At 39.8% G+C, this 18,045-nt stretch overlaps 1 long non-coding RNA gene across 2 annotated transcripts in view; it reads left to right on the top strand.

The window, feature by feature from the left end:
- The window catches only part of LOC121100714, a 255,288-nt gene that overhangs the window by 193,111 nt on the left and 44,132 nt on the right, over window positions 1-18,045 (top strand). For both annotated transcript variants that reach the window (XR_005832479.1, XR_005832478.1), the window contains one exon: window positions 5,832-5,910. This is a non-coding gene — a long non-coding RNA (uncharacterized LOC121100714). The remainder of the gene's footprint in view (window positions 1-5,831; window positions 5,911-18,045) is intronic.

Below are 18,045 nucleotides of genomic sequence, written 5' to 3'. Positions count from 1 at the left end.
ACCATAGTATTTTCAGTGATTGCTATGGATGTTGCGGGGGGAGGGGGATCTCTTTCTTTTTACTGGCATTGGAAGCCAAAACACAGTGTAAACCTGGAGCTACTGGGGGCATCTTTCCCACATGGAGAGAGCCAATTTGAGGATAAAGCCATCATGATGATATAATTTGAGGACACTTTAGATACATAAGAGAAATGTATTATTTTTGATTCCTTGGGCTATTTTGGGTCCCTTCTATTTATTATAACTGTGCATTATGACAAAGACAATGCCAGTTGCCCAAATCTATCCTGTTGGTAAAGTCGATACTGCCTCTGGAAAGTGTTCAGCTGCTAATCAAAAACTAATGTAATTGTTTTTTTTTTTTGAAAACTAACATCTGTTTCTAAAAAAGATGGCCTAATACTGTATACTTCTTAACAAGAAGCCAATTATAAACTTGTTTGTGGGTTAAAAATAGCCATTTCTCTTAGATTTGTCAAGTTCTATAGTATGTCATTCTGGTGCAGGGTATTCTATCAGGGAAATACCTAATTTTGTAAAAAGTTTATCATTAAAGAAAAGTAATTGAAATGTGGCCATTGGGTAGCAACACCAAACTGGATTTTTCAGGGTCTGAGAAAAAAATGAAAATGAAGATGTTTTTAGATTCTAAACCTGTCCAGAATGACATACTTATTTCTGATAAGTTAAAAGAATGTCACCCTTTGAAATTGCTCCTTAAAGATAGGGAGAAGTCGACATCTGGGAAAATCATCCCACGAGTTAGTCTGTCTGGGAAATGATTTGTTAATGGCAGTACTGCAGAGACTGAAGTGTTTCTTAATTTCAGAAAAGGTTTTAGGTGATTCCCTTCAAAGGAACCCATCAACACAAAAACACCTGTTGTTGTCGATAGATACTCTGTAATCTTGGAAATGGAGAGGTGTAAGGACAAGTCTTAATGATTCAATACAGAATATTAAAAAAGGTTGTTGAATATCAATTCGGACATGTACATGGGATGAAAGATACTGTCTCAGCCTGAAATCCCAGACTCCAATGATGGCTCATACACCTCCCCAGACATCTTCAGGCTCCCTTGAGCCCTGCTTCACGTTTCATTGGCTTTATGAGACAACTGCATTAGCTTCTGGTTAATGTGGTTCCACATTCGGGTTAAGTGCTCCCTTGGCCCCTCTGGCTCTAACATGATGTGTCTGAAGGGGTCCTTGAAAGTGCCTTCTGGCACTTCTCATTTCAAAGATTTTGATTCCTGTTGTACGCAGATGCTCCGTTCCCATGCTCGCTCCCTGACCCTGTCCCTGCCACCAAATTTTGATTTGAGAGATGCATTCAGTTCTTGGCTCATCTGCAAAACCCCATCACCCACTGACTGCTAACTTGCTCACTTCCCGAGTTCTCTGTTCTGTCCTCTCTCACCCTCCATCACATCACAGTATTCAACAGCTCTGTTAATGTATTACCCAATAATTACCATGCATTTATATGTACCTGGCCCTGTTCAGGTATTGAGGTTGTAGTGGTAGCAAGGTAGACAATTATCTGCCCTCTTGGAATTTATATCCTCTGGAGAACTTGCAAGCAAATACAGTTGACAGGTGGGAATGCCCTCAACTGATTGCCCCACCCCATTCCATAAATAAACTCTGGGTGCACACACATCCTTCCCCTTCTTTTCGTGGATGAGCTGTCCTTCTACCTGTTCAAAGCTAACCTTGCTACCTGAGGTATTTCTCATCCCCTCCTGGCTCCTCATGGCATTTTCCCCTTTAATTAATTCCTTGTTCATAAATTTTTGTCTTCTTTACTTTATTAGCTAGTTTTCCTTTGTAGATAAATGTAAGCCAAATATAAATGAAGGCCTCCTACAGTCTTTGGTTGGTGATATAACAAGGGAACAAGCAACAAGGGGAGTACGGGTAGTGATTGCATGAAAACAAACACACCTGTACAAATCATAGACTATAAATGCGTTTTATTCTTGGTCATGCTTTATGAATCAGTTTCCTAGCACCCTTCCTGAACTGAAGAAAATTAAACTCTTGATGAACAGTGATCCCACAAAGACGCTGTCAACTGATAGTCTTTCTGAAATAATTAGCTCTCTCCATCTGTCTGAGTTCAGCTGCTATTACAAAATACCATAGACTGGGTGCGTTAAACAACCCATATTCATTTCTCATTGTTCTGGAGGTTGGGAAGTCCCAAGATTGAGGTGCCGGCAGATGCATTGTCTGGTGAGGGGCCTTTCTCTGGTTTGCAGGCAGTTGCCTTCTTACAGTATGTACACAAGATTAAGAGAGAAAGAGAGCTAGCTCTCTGGTCTCATCTAAGGTTGCTAATCCCATCTCGCACACCCCATTCATGACCTCTTCTAAACCTAATTACCACCCAAAGGCTCCACCTCCAAATAGCATCACATTGAGGGGCAGGGTTTCAACCTGGAACTTTTGAGGGGACACAACCATCTGTCCATAGCACCATCTCCTGATAATTCAGTCTAAATTTCCTTTGTATATATTGAGACTGTGTTGTTAGATGCATATTAATTAAACATTTTTTAACATTTTGTTTACATTTTTTCTTTTATCAGACCTTAATGGCCTGTTTTATCCCTAATGTTACCACCTTAAAATTTATTTTGTCTGACAACAGCTTTGTTATCAGTCTTTTCTATTACATTTTCCTAGTATATCATTTCCATCTTTTTAAACTTTCTGTGTTGTTAAGTTCTAGGCATGACTCTTTTTAATAGCTTATAATTGGATTTAATTATGATATTTTTAAAAACATAACCTGAGGGGCGCCTGGGTGGCGCAGCGGTTAAGCGTCTGCCTTCGGCTCAGGGCGTGATCCCGGCGTTATGGGATCGAGCCCCACATCAGGCTCCTCCACTATGAGCCTGCTTCTTCCTCTCCCACTCCCCCTGCTTGTGTTCCCTCTCTCGCTGGCTGTCTCTCTGTCAAATAAATAAAATCTTTAAAAAAAAAAAAAAAAAAAAAACCATAACCTGAGTACTCCTGCCTTTTAAACAGAGAAGTTTAACCCATCTACATTTGATGCAAATTCCTGTATATTTGAATTGATTCCTACCTGTTATTATGTGTTTTCCATTGATTATTCTTTGGCTTTTCTCTCTAATGTTTTCTTTTTTGACTCCTGTTGGATTGCAACTTAAAAGTTAACTTTTAATCCTTTTACTGGTTTCGGAAGTTAAACGTTTCATTTATATTCTTGTGGGGTTTTTTTTCTTTAAAAATTTTAACATGCACACCAGACTTAAAATCTAAATTATTGTTGCCCAGTATTGTGTTTCCATCGTATTTTTAAGAACTTCAACATCATTTATTATTATTAAAGCATATTTAATTTACCCACTGAAAACGGGTCTCTTTGCTCATCATTGCACCCAGCTCCTTCTTTTTGGGTTCACTTTTCTTCTTTCTGAAGTACACTTTCCTCTAGTCCTTTCCCTGAGGGTATGTGAATCATATACTTTTTTTCAGTATTTGTTTCAAAATATCTTTAATTTGGCCTCACTCTTGAATGATAGTTCTTTTGGGTATCGAATTGTGGGTTGTCTTTTATTTTTGCTCAGCTCTCTGATTTGATCCTCTTGTTTTTTGGATTCTATATGTTAGTGATGAGAAATGTGCTATCAGCTGTTCAATTGTAGATACTCTGTTCTCCCTGGTTGATTATAAAGCTTTTCCCTCAATCCTTGAATTCTGAAATTTTATTACAATGTGATTCAGTGTACTTTATTTAAATTTGTTTCTATTTAATTTGCTTGAAACTCAGTACACTTATTCAGCCTAAAGATCAAGAGTTTAAAACTTCAGGAAAATTATCTACTCTGGTCTCACATATTGGCTTTCATCCAGTATCTCTGGACCAATGGTCAGTAAACTACAGTTCGTGGGCAAATCTGGCTATTGCCTGTGTTTGCAAATAAAGTTTTATTGGAACACAGCTATGCCCATTTTTTTACATATTGTGTATGGCTGATTTTGTACTTTAACTGCAGGTTTGAGTACTTGTGACAGAGATTATATGGCCCACAAAGCCTAAATGATTTACTGTTTGTAAAAATTTGCCAGTCTTTGCTCTAGACTTTTATTCTGGAACTTACGTTGGACATAAGTGGACTTTTCAATCTATCCCTTATATCTTTTTTTTTTTAAAGATTTTATTTATTAGAGAGAGAGAGAGAGAGAAAGGGAGAGCACAAGCAGGGGGAGTGGTAGGCAGAGGGAGAAGCAGACTCCCTGCCGAGCAGGGAACCCGACACGGAACTCAACCCCAGGACCCTGTGATCATGAACTGAGCCGAAGGCAGATGCTTAAATGACTGAGCCACATAGGTCCCTTGTGTCCATTAATCTCTAGTTCTACTTTTCTTCTACTTTTCTACAATTTTATTTCTCTGTACTGCAGTTTTAGTAATTTTTTTAAGTTCAGTATTTTTCATATTTAAGTTCAATATATTGTATTTTATGTAGGCTTTCTGTGAATGGGTATCAAGATTCAGGGCTGATTAGATAGGTCAACCAGGTTTCAGAACCCAAAGTCTGCATATCCCATTAATACAACATGCTAACTCAAGCCCTCATGGCAGCCATTAACAAATAATCTAATCATCTGGTGTGTTAGAGTTCTCCAGAGAAACAAAACCAATAGCATATTTGTTTAAGAAATTTGGCTCGCAAAGTTATGGAAGGTGGCTAGTCCAAAATCTGCAGCCTGGGCCGTCAGACAGGCGACTCAGGGAAGAGTCAGTGTTGCAGTTCAAGTCCAAAGACAATCTACTTATAACACCCAGTGCTCCATGCAATACGTCCCCTCCTTAATACGCAAATAATGAATCATGGAACACTACATCAAAACTAATGATGTACTGTATGGTGACTAACAAAACGTAATAATAAAAAAACCAAAAACAAAAAAACAAAACAAAACCAAAGGCAATCTGCTGCAGACTTCCCTATTGCTCAGGGGCAGTCAGTCTTTTGTTCTATTCAGGCCTTTAACTGACTGGATGAAGCTCACCCACATTTTGGTGGGTAATTTGCTTTACTCAAAGTCTGCCAACTTTAATGTTAATCTCATCCAAAAACAGGCTCACAGAAGCACCCAGACTAATATTTGACCAAATATCTGAGCACCGTGGTCCACCCACTTGGACGCACATACCATCTCAAGTCTACCTTTTGTCAGTTTAGCACCCATATTCATCTTTTTAAATCATGTTTAATCTCCATATAAAGATAATCATAGGGTCATACTTAGGCTTCTCATGACACAACTATCCCGTATGCAATCAAAACTGCACTACCCTTTCCCCAGAAAATGATGCACAGTTCTTGGTGATGTTTGTTCTTCTCTTTGATATCCTGTAACTGAAATATTATGATGTAAAGTTAGAAATTATTAAATACTATGAAATAACGTCACCGTATCTTATATTGCATGATAAGGGGATAAGAGAAGAAAGGTGACAGAGATATTTGCTATATCATAACAATTTACATACACACATATATTCATAACTAAATACTCATAACAGTTATAGTCCTTGTTTCCGTAACTGGTCACAAAGTTGTAGCTGATATTTAGAATATTCTACTTTACCTTCACTCTCAGTGAGCACCTCATTTGGTCATAGTTCTTTGCTTGGTGGGATGACCAAAAACTTCATTCCTGCAGAATCCTAAAGAACCTGAGCCTTTAGAAGTCCTTCTTGGGTTGGGTTGTTAGAGTTTTGCATTGACTTTCATCACAGCATATGGTAATACTAAGAGATATCCTAAGGGATCTCTTTTATTCCAGGCACTCTTCCTTACCTCCATTGAAGAGGAGCGGTCCACTTGATCCTTGGTAGTCAGGATCCGTCATCCCAGCCAGCACAGTAAGTTGCTTTTTTGCTTGTTGATTTAGAGGCACAAGGAGGCCAGAGTAAGTGGGTGTCAGTCTTCACTTCTAGTTCAGGGGAATAATTATTATGCCTCCTGGTGGAAGTGTTCCTCCTGCGGGAATAAAAATGTCTAGACCAGCAGCAGAACATAGTATTGTAGGGACAGAAGACAAAACTTCTGTTCGTCAGTCTTTTGGGGTAATACTGAAAGGTACCAATCCCATTTTTATCTCCAATTCCTGGACCTCTAAATTTTGTCTATAGAACAAAAAATATCATATATTAGACATTTATATAGAATATGTCCAGCCTCTTGGAGAACCTTGACCCAGCCCCACAAGATAATATCATCTAGCTAGCTAGTGTTATAACCAAGTCTTCAAAAAGCCCTTCCACTGTTCTATCAAGCCACCTGCTTCAGGATGGAGGGAAATACGGTGAGACCAGTGAATTCCATGAGTACAGACCCATTGCCACATTTCATTTGCTCTGAAGTGACTTCCTTGATCAGAAGCAATGCTGTGTGAAAAGGCATTCTGTGAGGCCATGGCCGATGGTTTTGGCAGAAGCATCATAGGCAGAAAGGGAAATGTATATCCAGGGTAAGTGTCTTTTTTTTTTTCTTTCAGCACACAATGTACTAAGTCAAGTCTCCTTTCTAAAATTGTGTATAATCATAAACACAGCTGGTGGACTTGTTGTAGGTACCAGAAATAAACTGGAGCTATGGGAAGCCTGTGGAAGAATTAACGGTATTTTAGAACCAGGAAAAATGTAATAAGTCTTGATATGACACCATTGAACCCACAAAAGAATTGAAGCATTCATATTCCAAAAATCAATCTGAGATACAGAAATGATTGAGTAAAACGTCTGCAAATATATACTCATTTTCCTGTGTACTAAACATAGCCATCTTTTAAAAGGAAACACCAGCGACTCATATTTTTAAATGAAAATACTACCTTTAGTAAAAAAAGCAAAGTCATTTAGAGCAGCTAATTAAAATGCCATTTAGGCCATTAAAGTGGCTAACGGGATCCCAAAATCGCTCGCAAAGTAGAAGCTGTGTCTGAAGCTTCCGTATCGTCTGAAGGACGAGTCAACTGGCCAGGCTTCATAGATATCAGATAACTGAAGTCACCCCCTGCCGTTATATCCTCACATTTCAGTGTCCAGGTTCTTTTCTGAAGAGCACTAGAGCAAAGAAGAAAAGACTGTGCTAAGGAAAACACACTATGTCCTATGGTTAGGATTGATCCAAAGTGTTAGGCATAAAAGTTTTGTGTTGATTTCTATATATAAGCCATCTAGGTCACCTACCAAATACTTGCATCTGTTAGTGTTTTGTGGGTGACTCTGGGGAAGGACAAGAGACATGAAATGCTGTGAGATGCTTCAGCCTTGTCGAAAAGACTGAGACGTTCAATTAAAGCCCAAGACGCTGTGTACCGCAAGGCTAAATCATGCAGTACCAGCTTGTAACGAATGCGTGCCTCCTACGCAACAGAGCACCCCTCAGCGGGAGAGGCGGCGATTGCAGCAGATAGTGCAGCATGGGGAGGTGCTGGCCAATAGAGCTCCCCACCCTTAGTAGCTCCTGATGCCAGGGATAAATGCGCATCCAGAAATAGCATGTATTACTTGGTTCTAATTTGGATAACACCTTTTCATAATTTAAACCACCCAGTCATTTTGCTGCCTGGAGTGAGAACTTCCCAGGAGACCTAGCACTCCTGCTCCTCTTCAGTGATAAATGCCACACGCTGTGGGACTCTATTCTTTCTCTGGCTATACAGACAGACCTTAAGGCCTGGACCAGGTACCCCAGAGCCGGTGGTCTCAAGTGTGAAAGGACAGGATGGCAAATGACTTCTGCCTTGGGAGCAGCCTCTTTCTTGGTATGTCCTCCAGTGCATTCTCCCTAACTCTGGACTCTAGACATCTCTGAGCCTCGACCTTTTAGCTGTGCCTCAGCCTTTCTGCCTTTCCAGGTCCCTGGTTGCTCGTTGTCTGACTGTTGATGTCGGCCTTGTGCTTCCAAGTCTGTCCATTGCCCTTGATGGCTTTCATGGTTTCTCTGACCTGTCATAGCAACAGATCTGTCCTATTAGCGGAATGCTGAGTCCTAAACACCCCTGACACCTGACTCCACTGTGCCCTAGATGATTACACTCTGCAGAAACTGGCAGAGGAAATAGTCCTTGAGGTGTCTACCCTCAGGGGCACGATGTTCGCATTCTGCTCTGCCCAGCCTTTCCCTGTAACTATTCCTCAGGGCCCTGTCCTCAACCCACTTCTTTTTTTACCCTGACCCTTTCTCTGTGGACTCTGGATAGTCTCATTCACCCCTGTGGCTTCTACCTCCACCTTTTCTCTGATGAATCCCTAGTCCCTCCTTCAGGTTCCAGATTATAAGCTGGCCAGGGATCCGAGCTGCAAGCTACAGAGGGTCACTCAGGCAAAATGTAAATTATCAAAAACATATTGTGTAGCTCCCAGAATTTTCAGAAAAGCTAAAGAGCAAGACTCAGCAAATGGGCTAGAAGAAAGGGAAGCCAAAGCTAAGGAGTGTCATGAGTCTAGGAAGTTCCCTGCTGCCCCAAGCACTGGACACCACAGTTTGCACTACCAGAAAGCAAAATCTGGCCCTTTAAGATTTTATACTGGGATGTGGGCTGTCTCTCAGTGGGACTCATTCATTGGGGAATTTCCCTCTATACAAAGCAGGAAACATGGGCAATAAGAATAAATAAGGAGGAAAGGGAAAGGAAAGTAAAAGGAAGGAAAACAAATACCCACCACAGAAACATATCCAATTGCCCACTGTTCACCTTCATTGGATCTCCTACAAACACCCAAATTCTGTGTGTTCAAAAGTGAAATCTCCATCATTTACCCCCAAACACTCCTCCTACTCTCTTTCTTTTCTTGGTATCCGATGCAACTCAGTCATCCAGCCACTCAAGCCCCACACTCGAGTTCTTCTCCCTTCCTTCTTAAAGCCACTGGTCATCAAATCCTATGGATTATAAGTTACAAATGTTTCTTAAATTCTTAAATGAGATCCCCAAATCACTGAGTCTTACATGGATTACAAAGGCGCACCCTAACTACTCTCCCAGCATCTAACATCGCTCCGTGGCTGTTGCTCCACTGCCGGCCCATTTGTTATGGGATGATTGTCTGCCCCTCCTCATCTCTAGTTCTATTTTCCTCTGATCTGCTCATGCCAGCTCTTCAGTTATCTGAAAGTGGAACAGTGAGAGAACCATCTATAAATGGAATTAAGTTGTTTGATCACAAATGGCTGCTCTTGGCCTTTGCTCACTCTGAGGTCAGGAATGCTGTGGAATGGCAACACCCCCCTGTAAAACAGATTCCCAGGAAAAAATGAATTGAAGAGAAAAAAGATGAGAGGCCAAGTACATCGAATTTCTTATCAGGCCATGCTGACTGCTTTTGGGTCTGGCATGGTGCTTATTCTTACTGGTGAGCTAGGGATTTGGTAAAAACCCCTTAAATGGTGCCCAGAGAACCACACCTTCTAGTATACACCTTTTTGTTTCCAGCCCATTGAACCAGGGCTGGACCTTTGCCCCACTTGGACCATAGAATTTGGCAGAAATGACCTTATGCTAGTCCTGGGACGAAGTCTTAGTAGGACTTGGCGGCTTCTGCTTCTTTCCTTTTGGGAATCCAGAGCTGCCGTATTAGAGGTGTGTCTACCCTACTGGAGAGAACTTGTGGAGAGTGCATATGGAAAGGAACAGGCCTTGAGATTACATGGGAAGATAAAGAGGTGCCAACTGTCCCAGTGATCCAGCTGTCCCCAGTCTTCCAGCTGTCCCCACCAAGGCACCCGTTCTTATGAGGGCGCCAACTTGGATGATCCAGCTTAATCATGCCCCAGGATGAGTGCAGCCCCAGCTGACATCACGCAGAGCAGAGCTGCCCAGATGAGTCCAGTCAACTCACCGAATCATGAGGGTAATACAATGGTTCTTGTTTAAATCCACTGTTCTGAAGCAGTTCCTTACACAGCAATAGATAACTGAAACAGGGTCATTGATTATGTGTGTGGTCTTGTTTAATTATTCATTTAACTGAATTCCACTTGCAGGCATTTAGTATGGTTTTTCTCTGTTTTAACACTAGCTATTCAATGCAGAACCCCTTTAGTTCGCTATCAGAACAGGGCTTTGATGTTTTAAAAGATGGACTCATTTCATGGCCCTTATCAATATTTGAAGCCCAGAAAACACACACATAACAAAACAACAAGCTTCAGGCTATCAGTTGAATTGGCCGGATTCCTCTTGCTCTTTTCTCCATCAGACTTAGCATAGCACCATTACCTTGACTCATGAGGGTAGTTGTTTACGACCCTGAAGGAGATAGATCTAAAATTCCTTTGGTAAGAAATAAGGACAATGATAGGTAGAAGAGGAGTGATGTTTTAATTTGGAGAAATTTTGTGGAATAGAAGGAGAATAAAAGAAACCCTCCAAATCAAGTAATGTGCCTCATGCTTGAAGATGCTATCCTTTGACCCAGTGGCAGCAAGGAATGAATGCTATATTATGTTGACATTGTATTCCCGCCACCGTTGGATAAGGCCTTCATGGGAAATAGCTACCTGGCTAGGGACTGTACTTCCCAGCGCCCTCTGCACCTGGGTGTGGCCATATGGTTGGCTCTTATTTATGGAATGCCAGCAGAAGTCATGGATTACTCTGAGCCCAGGATTTTAAGAAGTCATTATACCTTTTCCATGTTTTCTTTCCCCTTGTGCTAGCTCGACATGAGGGGCTTTAAGGTTCTAGGGGACAGCAGCACTTCAAAATGGAAAAAGTTGGATGTATGAGTCTTGACAGAGAGAGAGTTATTTACCAACTAGGAACCCACCGTAAAGTGTTACATGAGAGAAATAAATCTTTACTGTGTTTGGGCTTTTACAAACTTGAGGTTTATTTGTTACAGCAGCTACCATTCCCTTAAGGAATATCATTGTTCATTCTTTTAATTTTTTTCCTAGGAGAGATCATTGCTAGTTTTAAAATGGTGGGGAATTTAGTTCATTTTACTTAGGCTCTGTTCTCACATCTATAAAATGGGGCTAATGCTTGTACCTCATAGGATTATTATTGTGCTAAATGAGATATTATAGCCTCATCTATTGCAAATTGCCACGTGCTAAGCACTTTATACTTATTGAATCCTTCCAATAACGCTTTGAAATAAGTTCTATTAGTATCTATGTTTAATAGATGAGAAAAGGGAAGCTTGGAGGGGTTCAGTTCTTGTCCAGTGTCACATGATTAGTGACAGCAGACCCAGGATTTCAACCACGGCAGTCTGACTTCAGAGGCCACATGCCATAGCACTAGACTGCTATCCTTAGGGCTAGCACAGAGGCTGACATAATGAATACACAATAAATACAAATTTCATTTTCCTTCCTCTTCAAGGAAAGAAGCAATACAAAACATAAGTATCAGTGCATGTATTTGAGGCTAAGTGTACAACACGCATGTACACACATGGAAACTTTTGTGACTTTATTCCCACTCACTCAGCCTGCTGTGTTTAAACTGGAAGCAAATTAGAATTTACTTGTGGTCCCTGCTGCTGAGCACATGTAGGTCTGTCCTCTTACCTGGAAACGTTATTTTGTGCTCACAGCCCAACTGCCGCTGCACGGTCAAAAGGACCAGCAAGAACACTGAAGAAATGGATCCCAAAATGACTAATGCATTTTAAAGTTGCTTGTGAAACATTCATGTTATCGACCTGCTGGAGGAAAATTGACAGAAAACCCAGCTCAGGATGAACATTACTACAGGAAGTGGAAGGAATGCTGGGTCCCTAAAGTCTTTCTTATTTCACTTATTATACCACATATTTCTTGAAGGAAACTAGTTTAAAGCATCCAGTCTGAGCTATAGCTTACAAATAGACTGACCTTCATCGTTTTGGTCATGTGGCATTTTATATACCTGAAGTACTTTTTTAAAAAATTACAAAGCATGATAGGAGTGCTAGTGCTTTTTCTAAAGTCATATCAGCTATTATTAGATTGTCTACAGAACCAAGCTCAGAGTGCTTTTTCAAAAAGGTACAGCAATTTCCCCCATTCTAATTGCTGTACCAAGAGTAATTTGTCTTCTGGGCTTTGGGGCTGCTGAACTACTTTCCTCTTTTGCCTGAAGTTTTATCAAGGCAATATGCTTAATCAATGTTTGCTGATGTTTATGGTCTAATGCTTACTGACAGCAGGTGCAAAAAAAAAGTAAAACCCCATCTGCATAAATATCTTCCTTAAATTCACCAGCATGCTGTTTTGCTGTAATTTTAGTAGACAGGTGATTTTTCATGGCACCTTCATGCGTTTCATCCCCCCCAAAGCTGGCTCCATTTCCCTACCTGCTGTCCCCAGAAGCTGTGCTCTTATTTGCACCACTGTGTGGTAGTTTCTTTCAGACTATCTACTTGGCCTGTTGATGAACTCTCCTTAGTGCTTGGTGGTGATGTGCTGGTCCAGGAAAGAGACACTCTCTCTGAGTAATTTAGACTCTGTTGCTAATCCATCAGTTAAGCCAGACCAGAGGTGGGCTATGGCACTGTGCCTTTGGGATAACAGCAGAAACCCTAGAAGAGCTTCATTGACCTAAAGGATCTGTTTCCAATGGTATACAATGGAAGGGAATTTAACAAAGGGAAGTCCATTAACTTTGATGATAGTCACTTGGCTAATTATCCAACCAGACCCTGGGAACTTGCATCTAACTACAGCCTCCTCCTCCTCATTATTTGTTTACTGAAGCAAGGGTGGTGGCTCACCTTTCCTCTCCCCATTAGAGAAGGGTAGTTTGTAAACTGAGGACAATAGTATACATGGCTCCAGGCAGGCATTTTTTCACTTTGGCTTCCTCATTTCAGCTGGCCTTCGATTCTTTTAGACAAAGGGAACAGTTTGTCATCCATTTCTGCTGAAGAGGAAAGAAAAGAAGAGGGTTTGGCCCTTGGAGAGACTCCTCTTGACTCCTCAAGGTTACCAATGCCCTCTATCAGCTTGCGTGTCTATTCCTGTCCTACCAGTATGCGGGCTTGTGCTGAAAATCATGTGAGGTCCCACACAGATCTGAAATTTTAAATTTATAATTTATTATAAATTTATTTTTTTAATTTAAATTTGTTTAAATTTAATTTTTAAAATTTAAATTTATTAAATTTAAAGTGTTATACAAAGGTAAGGCATTATTTTACTCTGTAGAAGTAAAATTTTAGTAGCACCATGCACGGCCAGCAGGCATCTTTGAAGCTCAGGCAACTACAATAAAGACAGCAGAACTAAGCCACAACATTAAGTGACTGTTTGGTTTGCTTGTTCTTATGGAACATATGCAACTGCCCTGATCGGAAGCACTCCAAAGACTCTCTGAGAATAAGGTAGACATTTTTAAATGGAAAGGAGTTGTGAATATACCACTGCTGTTTTACTAATGCGGCTTCCTCCTCCCCACCGTACATCATTTCTAAAACACAACATGAGGATCATGCTAAATCAAGCTTTAAAAAACAAGAAAAACAGGATAAGAGAAGGAGGGGTAGAAATCAAGCCCCTCCAGGGTTCAAAGGCCAGACAGAAAATGACAAGCAAGTGAGAATTAAACAAAGCTTTGTGAGAGAAATCTCAAAACAAGATGCATCAGAACCAATAGAAATTCAAGATCAATTGTGTCAGCAGATCAAAGAAGAGACCTAGCCTAGTGATGAGCGTTAACTATCATCAGGGGAGATGCATCCTGCTTACTAGAGTGAAATAGACCCTTTCCTTCTCTATGGTGATTGGGCTAGCTTTTGGGTAAAGACAACCAAATGGAGGAATACAGATACATTTACCCATAGATGGGGGTTAGAAACTGAGAAGAGATTATATTAGTTTTGTAAAAAGACATTCTAGAGAGCTTAGGTCTTAAAGATTGTAGAGGCTAGAGTTGATGGTCCTTGTTAAAGGAGTTTTTCTACCTAAACAAGGATCTGTACCCCATTGGCAGGTAATCTGTAAGATTTCCTCTGACTGTGCTTCAGTGAGTAACCCTTGCTGCTTATCTGGCAGATAAGCAAAAAACCTGTTCCTCAATTTTAATTTAGCAGACTTAAATAAATGTATTGTTGGCTGAAAATCAGGACCATGGAGTGATGGTAACAGTCATGGTAGAAAGACTTGGCAGGAACAACTGCACAGATTTGTCCAGACTCTATTTAGAGACCTGCATTAGATGGAGGGTGATAGACTGCCAGTACTCTGCCTAGCTGCCAGGAGTCTATATTCATCTCAGTACTGGAACATTTAAAACAATGCTCAAAATGAACCATACTGCCCATGCGGTTGAGTGATACACATACCTACAAAAGTAAAAAGTTACAAGTGTAACCATAAAATTAAAGTGTTTTGAATATTTGTCTTTTTGGTTAAGGTAAGAAACAGAGCTAAAGCATCATGAACAACAAGTGTGATTAAGCAGGTGATTCAAAAAGTAACTGAACTCGGGCGCCTGGGTGACTCAGTCATTAAGTGTCTGCCTTTGGCTCAGGGCGTGATCCCGGCGTTCTGGGATCGAGCCCCGCATCAGGCTCATCCTCTGGGAGCCTGCTTCTTCCTCTCCCACTTCCCCTGCTTGTGTTCCCCCTCTCACTGGCTGTCTCTCTGTCAAATAAATAAATAAAATCTTAAAAAAAAAAAAAAAGTAACTGAACTGTCATATAGTGGTTATCAACAAGTGGAATACAAGAAAACAGAAAAATGGGACAGATTAGCTGTTAATCAAATATCTGTGTAAGCTCTGTAATGATTGTTATAAGGAAGTAAATTATCATCACCAAGGGGTACTTGAGAAAACACACAATGAAGTAAGACCAGCCAATCCAGCTCTATGGGATGGACAGATATGTCTCAGATAATAATCCAGTTTCTGATCTATTGATCACTCATTGTAACAGAGTACCTTACTGCTGTTAAACACACATTAGGAAATTTTTTTTTTTTTTTTACAGAGATAGTCCTCTAAGTCTGTAAATAGGTTGATGTAGAAAATTATCTCCATGACATTCTAGGCAGGTAGTCTTTCCCCAACCCTTCTAAAAATCTCTCAGTTGATGTAGTTTAAGTAGAGGATGGGTGAGAAACCTTAAAATTTCAGATAAAATTTGGGTCTCACTTTAATTTCTTTGCCTTGAACAAAGAGCAAATGGTTTTATTATCACTTAGAATAATTTTTTCTATGGAGAATGTATTCCACTCACAGCAGTCATCTAACACAGTTCTTGCTGAATAAGGATACACAAGAGAGCTTCAATGAATAAATGAGCCAACTAATTTATTCTCAAAGTATTTTAAAATCTCCCAGTCTGGTTGTGGATTCATCTATTGCTCCTTGAAGTACTTTAAATTTTGGCTTTATATATTTTAACACCATATTATTATATGCATACAAATTTAAAGCAGTTTTTCTTTCTGGTGAATTGAACATTTTATCATAATAAGGTGCCCCTCCTTATCTCTAATAATGCTTTTTGCCTTAAGGGTTACTGTCTTTAACATTAAAATAGGTATGTTATTTTTGTTTTGATTAATGTTCATATGCTCTATATTGTTCCCTTGTTTTACTTTCCATATCCTTAGTTTTTGATGTTATCTCTTATAAGCATCATATCTATTTGTTTTTTTTTTTTTAATCCTGGCTGGTGTTCTTTTTCTTTTAATCGAGACATTTGGTTCATTTAATGTAATTGCTGTTATATGGGGATTTAAATCTGCCATCCTAATAGATTGTTTTTGTTCCCATCCTTCTGCCACCTTTTGGGTTGATCTGAGTAGTTTTTACTGATTACCTTTTTTTCCTACCTCTTAGCTTGGTAGCTGTTCTGATTATCTACTGTTGTATAACATACTGCCCCCAAAACTAATGACCATTTTAATTTGGTTATGATTTTGTGAGTTGGAGCCCAGAAAGACTTAGATAGGCATTCCACTTCTGATTTCTGAGCTGTCTGCATATGCATCTCGTCCCAACTCCATCTTTAGTGAATAATGTTGGTAGCTTGAAGTCAGTCATGGTGGTAGTATTTATACCGGAAATTGGCAGATGCTATGGTTCAGGGCTTCCTTCTCCTCTCACCGAGAACCAGTTTATAGCATACTCCATTTTGGCCAGTGTTTAGCAGAGAGACTACATAGATCCCTTTGTGTGACCCAGGGTACAGTAAGTTCTCACATGGTTTCTCATTGATGGGGTTAAGGGTCCAATTATAGAGGAATCACACAATAACTAGCCCACCTAGAAAGGTATGACAGAGGAAAAGACAGTTACATGGGAAAATAGGAAATAGGACTTGAAAAATAAAGCTGATTTCCCCCTACATACATGTTCCTCAATCCAGTCATTTGGGGCCAACTTTAAAAGAAAAATATGCCTGCAAGGAGGGTTCTGTAGCAGAAGCTGATGAACTCTTAAAAACAAACATATTTTAAGTATTCATAGAAATTAAAGTCAGAGAAGGAAAAAGTAGAGAAAATACGTCATTTAGAGCAGGAACACTTTCATTAAAGAATTAGTGTTACTTAAGAGCTCAGAGAAATCAGGACAGGAACTAGGGAGTTGAGCTCCTATTAAGAGACCATATATGGCTTATTTAATGGTTCTAGACGAGGTCTGTACTTTTTTTTTTTCCCATGTGTGCTTGTAAAATAGGACTAAAAATAGCTTTCACCCACCTCACCCACCATAATATGTTGGAGTAATAAATTAGGTTGAATTAGAAATTAGTAAATATCTGTGGGCTACTTTGATTTAGAAAGAAATACCTGCATGTACTTTATTATTATTTGCAGCCAGAGACCTATGTCTCTCTTTGGGTGGATTCAATTCCTGTAAAATCCAGTTGGAGAGCCTAGTAAGTATATGAAAGAAGGAGATGCAGTGAAAACCTTCACTGAAGCACCACGGGAAACAGCAGAGTGGTTGACTTCCCTTACCTCAACTTCGTTGCAGTCCTAGATTATACAGAAAAAGTCCTATATTCTAGCCACTACCTGTGCAATGTCTGTTCTGTGTAGTGAACTCAGGGATTTCCTTGCTTCTCCTGGGCATTCATGACATTAACATTTGAAAATCTGTTTTAGGAGGTCGAACTTCAAGCTGCCCTTTCAAGGAACCAGTCACATCACATATAATTTCCATTATCTTTCAAAAGTATAGAAAAAGCTCTTTACAAAACAGAAAATATCCCAAGTTTACTAAAAACATAGATGCCATCAAAAATATGGGAGGTTATTTTCCAAATTATTCCTATGATTGTTTCAGAGCAGTGGATTATTATGTATGACTATATATATACACACACACACACACATTTATATATATTATATAATTATATTATATAAATATATATGTATTTGCATATCCTAAAATTCAAAAGTGAAGATATAATATCAGAAAAGAATAATGCACACATAGATATATACATTTGTGGTGGTTTTCCCATGTGTAAGCCCTGCACTTCCAACAGCACTGTATGACCTCAGATTCATAAGGCAATACTTTTAGAAAAGAGAGGTAAGGGGATGTGACTTGATTGTCCTTTAGTAGTGCTATAGAATTTTATGTCTCAAATGTATTTTGAAAGCCTCTACTGAATAATACTCCTCACAGCTCTACAAGAGGCTTTCCCTTAGATGATGAACTGGAGTTTTAGGATAAACTGATGTGTTGACTCTCTGTTGAAAGTCAAGTGTTTTTCTTTTGGTGTTCCTTACTTCCTTTTCTGGTTCATGCTGCTCCTTTCCATCCTTAGAATCCTATGATTTGTGCAGACACGGCTTGCCAGCTGGACTAGAGTTATGGCAAACTAAGTATTGACATCATCTGGCCAAACACATAGCCAAGGAAATGAACATGCCTGATATACGTGTGTCCTGATTTACTTTGGAACACCATTGCACAACTCACAAAAAGTCAGTTGTACTTTTTCCATATGGCATCCCAAAATCCACATACTCATGGCCAAAGGTTAGGGTGTTTTAAGTGGTTAAGGAAAGACAGGAAAACCTGCCACATCATATGT

Source organism: Ursus maritimus, unplaced genomic scaffold (genome assembly GCF_017311325.1).
Source record: "Ursus maritimus isolate PB19 unplaced genomic scaffold, ASM1731132v1 scaffold_5, whole genome shotgun sequence".
Lineage (NCBI taxonomy): Eukaryota > Metazoa > Chordata > Mammalia > Carnivora > Ursidae > Ursus > Ursus maritimus.
The sequence above is the reverse complement of the archived record's forward strand: the minus strand, read 5'-3'. Positions and strand labels throughout refer to the sequence as shown.